Source organism: Ambystoma mexicanum, chromosome 3q (genome assembly GCF_040938575.1).
Source record: "Ambystoma mexicanum isolate Mex_15411 chromosome 3q, UKY_AmexF1_1, whole genome shotgun sequence".
In the NCBI taxonomy this organism is placed as follows: domain Eukaryota; kingdom Metazoa; phylum Chordata; class Amphibia; order Caudata; family Ambystomatidae; genus Ambystoma; species Ambystoma mexicanum.
This window is the reverse complement of record NC_090926.1, coordinates 396,157,549-396,169,120: the sequence shown is the minus strand read 5'-3', so window position 1 is coordinate 396,169,120 and position 11,572 is coordinate 396,157,549. Positions and strand designations below refer to the sequence as shown.

Here is an 11,572-nt window from a genome sequence, read left to right as displayed (position 1 = left end):
CCCACTCTTGCTATGCTGGATACTCCCCTGCACTCACAGACACACGCATGTAAACACACATAACTACAGACACACGCAGGCATGCACAAAGAACATACAGTAATACTGACAGGCACCCAAAGGTGCATGCACATAAGTATAGAGACACACATTAACAAACACATATATGTAAATGAAGAAACACATATGGGCGGTATCATACACACGTGTACACATGGGGCATGTGGACAAACACCCAGTCATGCAGATGCTTGAGGATATCGTTAGCTAAACCAGGGCAGCAGTTTATCGGTTATGACCCGTGGTATAAGCAATGGAGGGAGGCTGGGCGCGTCCCCCCCCGCACATTGTACGCACCCCTCCCTCCCTGCACTGGGAGCGCCCCCGTCGCTCGCCCACTCTCTCCTCTAGATCCCAGGTGCACACCCGCCACCAGGGCCTGGCGCTCCCCAGGGGTGCCTTTTAGTCCGTCCATGCAGTGCTAGCCGCTGCGAGGGACGCGTGGGGTCCCCCGAGAATCACTGGGCGCTGAACCCCTTCATCCCACAGCAGGCGCCTGGGCACTGTAACACCCCGTGCACTGTTGCAGCATGCGGGCAGAGGGTCTCCCGGAGGCACGTACCGGGGGCGACACCTCACGGGGGCCTTTACACGAGGAAACTTAACGGGGCGAAGAGGGGCTCGGTCGTCGGATGCGAAGGGGATGTTCTGGTGAGAGGAGGTGAGTGTCTTTTGCGCTCTCTATCTAGGAAGCAAGGCAGCGGGGCAGCCCACCGTCCGCTCCCTGCTGCCCCTGGGGGGTTCGGGAAGGAAAGCAGAACGTCGCGAGGGGGTGGGTGGTGCAAGGGGCGAACTGGAACTTATCCACTGGAAGGGCTGGGGCTCCTCGCCTGCCGCGGTGTGCATGCATCTCCACGTGTGTCTCATGCAGGCGCGCCCGCTATACTTCCGGGGCTGCTGCGCGGCGCGGCGCGGGGCATTGGATGGCCGACTGGTTAGCGATGGGGTCACGACATGGCCGTGTCTGGTATTGTTGACCATAAAGGCATGCGCGTGTAACCCTGCATTTCTGGCTTCAGCCCAGCTGCACTCCTTCCTCGCGCGTGTGTGGGAGCTGCCCATGCGTGCTGCCAGGAGTGTACCTGTTCTTTGTGTACGCGTACAGCGTATACTGCTGCTGCACGCGTGGCACCTGTGCTATGCGTGTGCGTAGGCGTTACGAGGGTGGTCTTTACATGGTACTTTAGCTGCCGCACCTGGTGAGTGTGTGGTGGGGTGGTGGCGACGGGCTGAAAACTGCTGCTAACCGTATTGCACCCAGTATGTGCGTGCGGGTGGGGGTGGGGGTGGCATGTGTGGGTGGGTAGCTTGCACTGCTGCAGCCCATTGTGTACATGATTTCTGTGTTAGGGAAGCGGGGCGTGCCGAGGCTCGTGGAGTGCGTGTGTGCGGCCAGTGCTGCGACTGTTCTTCCTGTGCGAGTAAAGCGTGCACGGCGGTGGCACTGGTGCATGTTACACCTGTCCTGTGTGCGGAGCAAGTGTGCCCTGCCTACGCCCCCTACTCTTCCCGTGTAGTGTATGAGAGCAAAGCGTACACTGCTGCCGCACGCCTTGCACCTGTTTTGTGTGCGTGAGAGGGGGTGGGCGCGGGGGGGGGGTTGAGGGGGGGCGGAGTCGGGTCTTGACATGGTATTATTTTGCCGCACCTGCTCTGTGTGTGTGATTGGGGTCTTGAACTGTTGCTGACCGTGTGGCACCTGGCGTGTGTATGTGTGTGTGGTGTGGGACTTGGACTGTTGCTGACAGTGTTGAACCTGGTGTGTGTGTGTGTGTGTTTGGTGTGGGACTTGGACTGTTTCTGACCGTGTGGCACCTGGCGTGTGTGTGTGTGTGGTGTGGGACTTGGACTGTTGCTGACAGTGTGGCACCTGGCGTGTGTGTGTGTGGTGTGGGACTTGGACGGTTGCTGACAGTGTGGCACCTTGCGTGTGTGTGTGTGTGGTGTGGGACTTGGACTGTTGCTGCCCGTGTGGCACCTGGCGTGTGTGTGTGTGTGGTGTGGGACTTGGACGGTTGCTGACAGTGTGGCACCTGGCGTGTGTGTGTGTGGTGTGGGACTTGGACGGTTGCTGACAGTGTGGCACCTGGCGTGTGTGTGTGTGTGTGTGTGGTGTGGGACTTGGACTGTTGCTGACAGGGTTGAACCTGGTGTGTGTAGGGGGGGGGCTGGCATGTGTGGGCCAGACATACACGGCTGCAGCCCATTTGATACCTGCTCTGTGTATGAGTCAAGCTCGCACTGAAGCTGCACGTGGTACCCTTGTTGTCAGTGGGGTAACTTTGCTGAAAGTGGTGGGGGCGGGGGGGCATGACATCTGAAGAAAAGGTACCCCAGCCAAATGAATGGGGGCAAAATGGTGTGCCATGAAAGTTGGGGGGGACACAAACACCCCTGCCCCCATAAAATAACGCCCATGCTCCTTGTGTATGTTTGTGTGTGTGAAGGACGGTTGCTCTGCTTGCTGCTGCCAGTGCTGCACGTGCTCGTCTCTGATTGTATGAGGGGGAGTGGCATTAGCAATAACGGTGCGCGTTCTGTCAGGAATGTGCGTGAAGCCTGGGCGGCTGCTGCCCATGTTGAACGTGTGTCTGGGGGCGCGCGCATGTGTGGTCTTGGTCGCTCGGGCCCACGCGCTGTCTGGTCTCTGTATGTTAGGGGAACTTGCACTGGTGCTACCCGTGCGATGCCTGCTCTGTGTGTGGGGGCAGCATGCCCAGATGCACCTGGTGTTGATGAAGTCCGAAGCAGTGCCGCTGACCGTGTTCTGTTCTGCACGCGACTGGAGAGTGCACTGTCTGGTGCAGCTTAAGGTGTATCTGGTCAGTGTGTGAAGGGAGTTGTTCGTTCTGCTGTCCGCATGGCTGGACGAGGAAGATTGCTGTGCTGTGGGCTGCCCGTGCTGCGCGCCCTTCGTGTGTGATGGTGGCTTGCTCTGTGCCTGTTGTGTGTACGATGAGAGCTTCAATTTCTGCTTTATCTGCTTTGTGCATGTGGGGCAAACCTGCGCTGTGAATGAACATGTCTGTGTTTGAGAAAAAGCCTGCACTGCTGGTCTTCCTGCTGTCCCTGTCCTGAGCATTGAGGGTAATTCCTGCTGCTGCCTTTACTGGTCTTGGTTTGTGTTTAGGGAAGCCTGCACTCCTGGTCTTCCTGCTGTCCCTGTTCTGTGCATTGAGGGGCATTCCTACTGCTGCTTTGCTGCTCTGGTTTTGTGTTTAGGGAAGCCTCTATTGCTGGTCTTCCTGCTGTCCCTGTTCTGTGCATTGAGGGTAATTCCTGCTGCTGCCTTTACTGGTCTTGGTTTGTGTTTAGGGAACCCTCTATTGCTGGTCTTCCTGCTGTCCCTGTCCTGTGCATTGAGGGGACATTCCTGCTGCTGCCTTTGCTGCTCTTGTTTTGTGTTTAGGGAACCCTCTATTGCTGGTCTTCCTGCTGTCCCTGTCCTGTGCATTGAGGGGCATTCCTGCTGCTGCCCTTGCTGCTCTTGTTTTTTGTTTAAGGAACCATCTATTGCTGGTCTTCCTGCTGTCCCTGTCCTGTGCATTGACGGGCATTACTGCTGCTGCCTTTACTGGTCTTGGTTTGTGTTTAGGGAAGCCTCTATTGCTGGTCTTCCTGCTGTCCCTGTTCTGTGCATTGAGGGTCATTCCTACTGCTGCCCTTGCTGCTCTTGTTTTGTGTTTAGGGAAGCCTCTATTGCTGGTCTTCCTGCTGTCCCTGTTCTGTGCATTGAGGGGCATTCCTGCTGCTGCCTTTACTGGTCTTGGTTTGTGTTTAGGGAAGCCTGCACTGCTGGTCTTCCTGCTGTCCCTGTTCTCTGCATTGAGGGCATTCCTGCTGCTGCCTTTACTGGTCTTGGTTTGTGTTTAGGGAAGCCTGCACTGCTGGTCTTCCTGCTGTCCCTGTTCTGTGCATTGAGGGCATGCCTACTGCTGCCTTTACTGGTCTTGGTTTGTGTTTAGGGAAGCCTGCACTGCTGGTCTTCCTGCTGTCCCTGTTCTGTGCATTGAAGGCATTCCTGCTGCCGCCTTTACTGGTCTTGGTTTGTGTTTAGGGAAGCCTGCAGTGCTGGTCTTCCTGCTGTCCCTGTCCTGTGCATTGAGGGGCATTCCTGCTGCTGCCCTTGCTGCTCTTGTTTTTTGTTTAAGGAACCATCTATTGCTGGTCTTCCTGCTGTCCCTGTCCTGTGCATTGACGGGCATTACTGCTGCTGCCTTTACTGGTCTTGGTTTGTGTTTAGGGAAGCCTCTATTGCTGGTCTTCCTGCTGTCCCTGTTCTGTGCATTGAGGGTCATTCCTACTGCTGCCCTTGCTGCTCTTGTTTTGTGTTTAGGGAAGCCTATATTGCTGGTCTTCCTGCTGTCCCTGTGCTGTGCATTGAGGGGCATTCCTGCTGCTGCCTTTACTGGTCTTGGTTTGTGTTTAGGGAAGCCTGCACTGCTGGTCTTTCTGCTGTCCCTGTCCTCTGCATTGAGGGGCATTCCTACTGCTGCCCTTGCTGCTCTTGTTTTGTGTTTAGGGAAGCCTGCACTGCTGGTCTTCCTGCTGTCCCTGTTCTCTGCATTGAGGGCATTCCTGCTGCTGCCTTTACTGGTCTTGGTTTGTGTTTAGGGAAGCCTGCACTGCTGGTCTTCCTGCTGTCCCTGTTCTGTGCATTGAGGGCATGTCTACTGCTGCCTTTACTGGTCTTGGTTTGTGTTTAGGGAAGCCTGCACTGCTGGTCTTCCTGCTGTCCCTGTTCTGTGCATTGAAGGCATTCCTGCTGCCGCCTTTACTGGTCTTGGTTTGTGTTTAGGGAAGCCTGCAGTGCTGGTCTTCCTGCTGTCCCTGTCCTGTGCATTGAGGGGCATTCCTGCTGCTGCCCTTGCTGCTCTTGTTTTTTGTTTAAGGAACCATCTATTGCTGGTCTTCCTGCTGTCCCTGTCCTGTGCATTGACGGGCATTACTGCTGCTGCCTTTACTGGTCTTGGTTTGTGTTTAGGGAAGCCTCTATTGCTGGTCTTCCTGCTGTCCCTGTTCTGTGCATTGAGGGTCATTCCTACTGCTGCCCTTGCTGCTCTTGTTTTGTGTTTAGGGAAGCCTGCACTGCTGGTCTTCCTGCTGTCCCTGTTCTCTGCATTGAGGGTCATTCCTACTGCTGCCCTTGCTGCTCTTGTTTTGTGTTTAGGGAAGCCTATATTGCTGGTCTTCCTGCTGTCCCTGTTCTGTGCATTGAGGGGCATTCCTGCTGCTGCCTTTACTGGTCTTGGTTTGTGTTTAGGGAAGCCTGCACTGCTGGTCTTTCTGCTGTCCCTGTCCTCTGCATTGAGGGGCATTCCTACTGCTGCCCTTGCTGCTCTTGTTTTGTGTTTAGGGAAGCCTGCACTGCTGGTCTTCCTGCTGTCCCTGTTCTCTGCATTGAGGGCATTCCTGCTGCTGCCTTTACTGGTCTTGGTTTGTGTTTAGGGAAGCCTGCACTGCTGGTCTTCCTGCTGTCCCTGTTCTGTGCATTGAGGGCATGCCTACTGCTGCCTTTACTGGTCTTGGTTTGTGTTTAGGGAAGCCTGCACTGCTGGTCTTCCTGCTGTCCCTGTTCTGTGCATTGAAGGCATTCCTGCTGCCGCCTTTACTGGTCTTGGTTTGTGTTTAGGGAAGCCTGCAGTGCTGGTCTTCCTGCTGTCCCTGTTCTGTGCATTGAGGGACATTCCTGCTGCTGCCTTTACTGGTCTTGGTTTGTGTTTAGGGAAGCCTGCACTGCTGGTCTTTCTGCTGTCCCTGTTCTGTGCATTGAGGGCATGCCTGCTGCTGCCTTTACTGGTCTTGGTTTGTGTTTAGGGAAGCCTGCACTGCTGATCTTCCTGCTGTCCCTGTTCTGTGCATTGAGGGCATTCCTGCTGCTGCCTTTACTGGTCTTGGTTTGTGTTTAGGGAAGCCTGCACTGCTGGTCTTCCTGCTGTCCCTGTTCTGTGCATTGAGGCACATTCCTGCTGCTGCCTTTACTTGTCTTAATGTGTGTTTAGGGAAGCCTGCACTGCTGGTCTTTCTGCTGTCCCTGTTCTGTGCATTGAGGGACATTCCTGCTGCTGCCTTTACTGCTCTTGATGTGTGTTTAGGGAAGCACGTGCATGTTTGGTATTTATATGGTGTGAAAGTAGGTAGGAAGCAGCCGAGCACTATTCAAAGGCAAGGATGAGGACCAAGAGAGCCGCAGCACGGCGTGGCAGTCTCGTAGGATGGCACAGCGGCGTATCAGGCTAAGGTGCCGTGCTTCAAGGCCCCTGCTTTTGCCAGGGAAGCTTGCTGGCACTGCTGGCAGCCCTTCATGTGTTGCGACTGTGAGGGGAGCTTGCACGGCTGCTGCCAGTAATGCACATGTTCAGCGTGTGTGGGTAAGAGCGTAGTCCTGCTGTCGGCAGTATCTCTTGTGTGCATGCGAGGGAAGCCTGCACTGCTGTCAGTGCTGTGCATCTTCTGCAGGTGCGATTAAAGCCTAAAGGGCTGGGTCAATGCTGTACCAGTACTGTGTGGGAAGAGGTTTGTAAGGCTGCTGCCTATGATGTGTGTATGTGTGTGTGTCTGTGCGCGCGTGTGTAGACTGCACTGTCAAAACCCATGTCATGCATGTTCTGTGCACGAGGGGCACTTGCGCTGCTGCAGCCCGTGTTGTGCCTGTTATGTGCATGAGGGATGATGCACTGTCAATGCTCTTGCTGTATCTGCTCTGAGTGGGTGTGTGTTTGTCTGTGAAGCGTGAAGTGCTTCTGTCATTGTTGTACCAAACATGTTCTGTGTTTGAGGGACATATATGCCGTTAATCTCTTTAAAGTACCTGTGCTGTGCACGAGGGACACATGCACTACTACTGCATACCTTGTTACACCTGTTCTGTGCACAATGAACTCTTGCAGTGCTGCAGCCCATGCTATACATCTTCTGTGCATGAGGACGTTTGCACTGCTACAACCCATGTTAAACCAATTATGTGCACGAGGGGCGCTTGCTCTGCTGCAGCCTGTGTTACACATGTTCTGTGCATGAGGGACGCGTGCACTGCTGCAGCCCTAGGAATACCTGGTCGGTGCACAAGAGATGCTTGCACTGCTGCAGCCCATGTTATGCCTGTTCTGTGCGCAAGAGATGCTTGCTCTGCTGTAGCCTACACACATGTTCTGTGAATGAAGGATGCTTACTCTGCTTCTGACCATGTTATACCTGTTCTGTGCACAAGGGATGCTTGCTCTGCCGCAGTCCATGCAATACCTTTTCTGTGCATGAGGACGTTTGCACTGCTGCAGCCCATGTAACAGCTGTTCTGTGGATGAGGGGTGCTTGCTCTGAGCATCCCATGTTACACATGTTTTGTGCACCAGGGATGCTTGCACTGCTATAGTCCATGTTATGCCAGTTCTGTGCACGAGGGACTCTGGCACTGCTGCATCCCATGTAACATCCGTTCTGTGGATGAGGGGTGCTTGCTCTGCTGCATCTCATGTTACACATGTTTTGTGCACCAGGGATGCTTGCACTGCTACAGTCCATGTTATGCCAGTTCTGTGCACGAGGGACTCTTGCACTGCTGCAGCCCATGTAACAGCCGTTCTGTGGATGAGGGGTGCTTGCTCTGCTGCATCCCATGTTACACATGTTTTGTGCACCAGGGATGCTTGCACTGCTACAGTCCATGTTATGCCAGTTCTGTGCACGAGGGACTCTTGCACTGCTGCAGCCCATGTAACAGCCGTTCTGTGGATGAGGGGTGCTTGCTCTGCTGCATCCCATGTTACACATGTTTTGTGCACCAGAGATGCTTGCACTGCTACAGTCCATGTTATGCCAGTTTTGTGCACGAGGGACTCTTGCACTGCTGCATCCCATGTTCTACCTGTTCTGTGCACGAGGGACACTTGCACTGCTGCAGCCCATGGAATACCTGCTCTGTGCACAAGGCATGCTTGCACTGTTGCAGCCCAGGTTATACCTGTTCTGTGCACGGGTGACGCTTGCACTGTTGCAGCCCATGTTATACTTGTTTTTTGCACGAGGTATGATTGCGCTGCTGCAGCCCATGCTATACCTGTTCTGTGCACAAGGGATGCATGCACTGCTGCAGCCTATTTTATACATGTTCCATGTATAGGGGGTCTGGCATTGACAATGTACTTGCTCTATCTGTTCTGAGATAGTGTGTGTGGGTTGTGTGTGTGTTTGCGTGTTTTGTGTGTGTGTGAAGCTTGCTGTGCTTGTGCTCTTGTTGCAGCAAACCTGTCCTGTGTTGGAGTGAACACATATACTGTTAAGCCCTCTACTGTATCAGTTCTGTACATACATGGGGTGTTTGCACTTCTGATACGTGAGCTGTACCCTTTTTGACCATGAGGAAAGTGTACAATGCTGATGCCGCTGCTCTTCCCATTGAATGATGCTGCTCTATCTGTTCTGTGTGTAGGGGCCGCATGCACTGCTGATGTTGCAGCTGTGCCTGCTCTGTGTGTGCGAAAGATATGAATTGAGATTCCTCTGCAGTTCCCGTTTTGCCACCAGCGCTGCATCCGTTCTTTGTTTGATCGAAGCTTGCACTGCTGCGGCCCATGCTTTACCTATTCCCTCTGTGGATGAAGCTTGCTCATATTGCACCTGTTCAGTTGGTCACTGTTGCATGCGGGAGAACGCGAAGCATGCACTCCTTCTGCTAATGCGGTCATTGTTCAAGGGGTGAAGGAAGTCTGTTATGGTGATGCCACTATTGCATCTATCCTGCATGCGAGGAAAGTTTGCAGTGCCTTTGCCAGTGTTGCATCTATTCCATGGCTGTGAGAGACACGTGCACTGCTGCTAGTGATGCATCTCTTTCATGCATGTGAGGGACACGTGCACTGCTGCTAGTGTTGCATCTATTCCATGGCTGTGAGAGACACGTGCACTGCTGCTAGTGATGCATCTCTTTCATGCATGTGAGGGACACGTGCACTGGTGCTAGTGTTGCATCTATCCTGCATGCGAGGAAAGCTTGCAGTGCCTTTGCCAGTGTTGCATCTATTCCATGGCTGTGAGAGACACGTGCACTGCTGCTAGTGATGCATCTCTTTCATGCATGTGAGGGACACGTGCACTTCTGCTAGTGTTGCATCTATTCCATGGCTGTGGGAGACACATGCACTGCTGCTAGTGATGCATCTCTTTCATGCATGTGAGGAACACGTGCACTGCTGCTAGTGTTGCATCTATTCCATGGCTGTGAGAGACACGTGCACTGCTGCTAGTGTGCATCTATTCCATGGCTGTGAGAGACACGTGCACTGCTGCTAGTGATGCATCTCTTTCATGCATGTGAGGGACACGTGCACTTCTGCTAGTGTTGCATCTATTCCATGGCTGTGGGAGACACGTGCACTGCTGCTAGTGATGCATCTCTTTCATGCATGTGAGGGACACGTGCACTGCTGCTAGTGTTGCATCTATTCCATGGCTGTGAGAGACACATGCACTGCTGCGAATGTGCATCTATTCCATGGCTGTGAGAGACACGTGCACTGCTGCTAGTGATGCATCTCTTTCATGCATGTGAGGGACACGTTCACTGCTGCTAGTGTTGCATCTATTCCATGGCTGTGAGAGACACGTGCACTGCTGCTAGTGTTGCATCTATTCCATGGCTGTGAGAGACGCGTGCACTGCTGCTAGTGATGCATCTCTTTCATGCATGTGAGGGACACATGCACTGCTGCTAGTGTTGCATCTATTCCATGGCTGTGAGAGACACATGCACTGCTGCTAGTGTGCATCTATTCCATGGTTGTGAGAGACACGTGCACTGCTGCTAGTGATGCATCTCTTTCATGCATGTGAGGGACACGTGCACTGCTGCTAGTGTTGCATCTATTCCATGGCTGTGAGAGACACGTGCGCTGCTGCTAGTGTTGCATCTATTCCATGGCTGTGAGAGACGCGTTCACTGCTGCTAGTGATGCATCTCTTTCATGCATTTGAGGGAGGTTTGCAAATCTGCTGCCACGTTGGCATCTGTTTCTAGGTTACATGTGATTTTATCGAAAGATAAAACAAAGAATGAATTTTGGGGTTCCCCTTGACCCCCTTTTCTTAAATACTTTTCCCCCACCCCTAAAACTACTATTCCCATTCCCAACCACATATATATAGTTTTCTAAAATGTGTTATTTTATTTGAGATGTTTTGGATTAGTTTAAAAATGCATTCTTAGTTTTCTATTCAATAACATCACTGCATACCGTTTTTTTATGTATGTGGGGAATCTTGCAAAGCTGCTGCCACTTTTGTATCTGTTTCATGTATGCAAGGGAAGCTTCCAAAGGTGCTGCCAGTTTGCCATCTGTTTCATGTAGACAAGCGAGGCGTGCAAAGCTGCTGCCAGTTTGGCATCTGCTTCATGTACACAGGCAAGGCGTGCAAAGCTCCTTCCAGTCTAGCATCTGTTTCATGTTTGCAAGGGAAGCTTGCAAAGGTGCTGCCAGTTTGGCATCTGTTTCATGTATGCAAGGGAAGCTTGCAAAGGTGTTGCCAGTTTGGCATCTGTTTCATGTATGTGATCGAAGTTTGCGAATCTGATGGCAGTTTTTTTAAATCTATTTCATGTATGAAAAGTTGCTCCCAGACTAGCATCTGTTTCATGTATGTGAAGGAAGCTTGCAAATCTTTTGCCAGTTTGCTTCTGTTTCATGCATGCAAGAGAAGCTTGCAAAAATGTTGTCAGTTTTGCATCTGTTTCAGTATGTGAGGTAAGCTTCAAAAGCTGATGCCACTTTGGCATCTGTTTCATGCACGTGAGGGAATCTTGCAAAACTGCTGTCAGTTTGGCAAATGTGTAATGCATGCAAGAGAAGCTTGCACAGCTGCTGTCAGATTTCCACCTGTTTCATGTATGTGAGGGAAGCTTGCAAAGCCGCTGCCATTTTATGCCAGTTTTTGATCTATTTTGTGTATGCAAAGTTGCTCCCAGACTGGCATCTGTTTCATGTATGTGAAGGAAGCTTGCAAATCTTCTGCCAGTTTGCTTCTGGTTCATGCATGCAAGGGAAGCTTGCAAAAATGTTGCCAGTTTTGCATCTGTTTCAGTATGTGAGGTAAGCTTGCAAAGCTGATGCCAGTTTGGCATCTGTTTCATGCATGTGAGGGAAACTTACAAATCTGCTGTCAGGTTGGCATATGTGTAATGCATGCAAGGGAAGCTTGCACAGTTGCTGCCAGTGTGGCATCTGTTTCATGTATACGAGGGAGGCGTGCAAAGCTGCTGCCAGTTTGGCATCTGTTTCATGTATGAAAGGGAAGCTTGCAAAGGTGCTCTCAGTTTAGCATCTGTTTTATGTATGTGATGGAAGTTTGCAAATCTGCTGCCAGTTTAGCATCTATTTCGTGTTTGCAAAGTTGCTCCCAGACTCGCATCTTTTTCTTGTATGCGAAGGAAGCTTGCAAATCTTCTGTCAGTTTGCTTCTGGTTCATGCATGCAAGGGAAGCTTGCAAAAATGTTGCCAGTTTTGCATCTGTTTCAGTATG

The 11,572-nt window shown here is 52.2% G+C and overlaps 1 protein-coding gene across 2 annotated transcripts in view; it reads left to right on the top strand.

The window, feature by feature from the left end:
- Positions 1 to 342: 342 nt before the first annotated feature.
- LOC138582627 (neuropeptide Y receptor type 2-like) overlaps positions 343 to 11,572 on the top strand; it is a 324,504-nt gene continuing 313,274 nt past the window's right edge. For both annotated transcript variants that reach the window (XM_069654077.1, XM_069654078.1), the window contains exon 1: positions 343 to 721. The gene's annotated coding sequence lies outside the window, so the exon portion shown is untranslated. The remainder of the gene's footprint in view (positions 722 to 11,572) is intronic.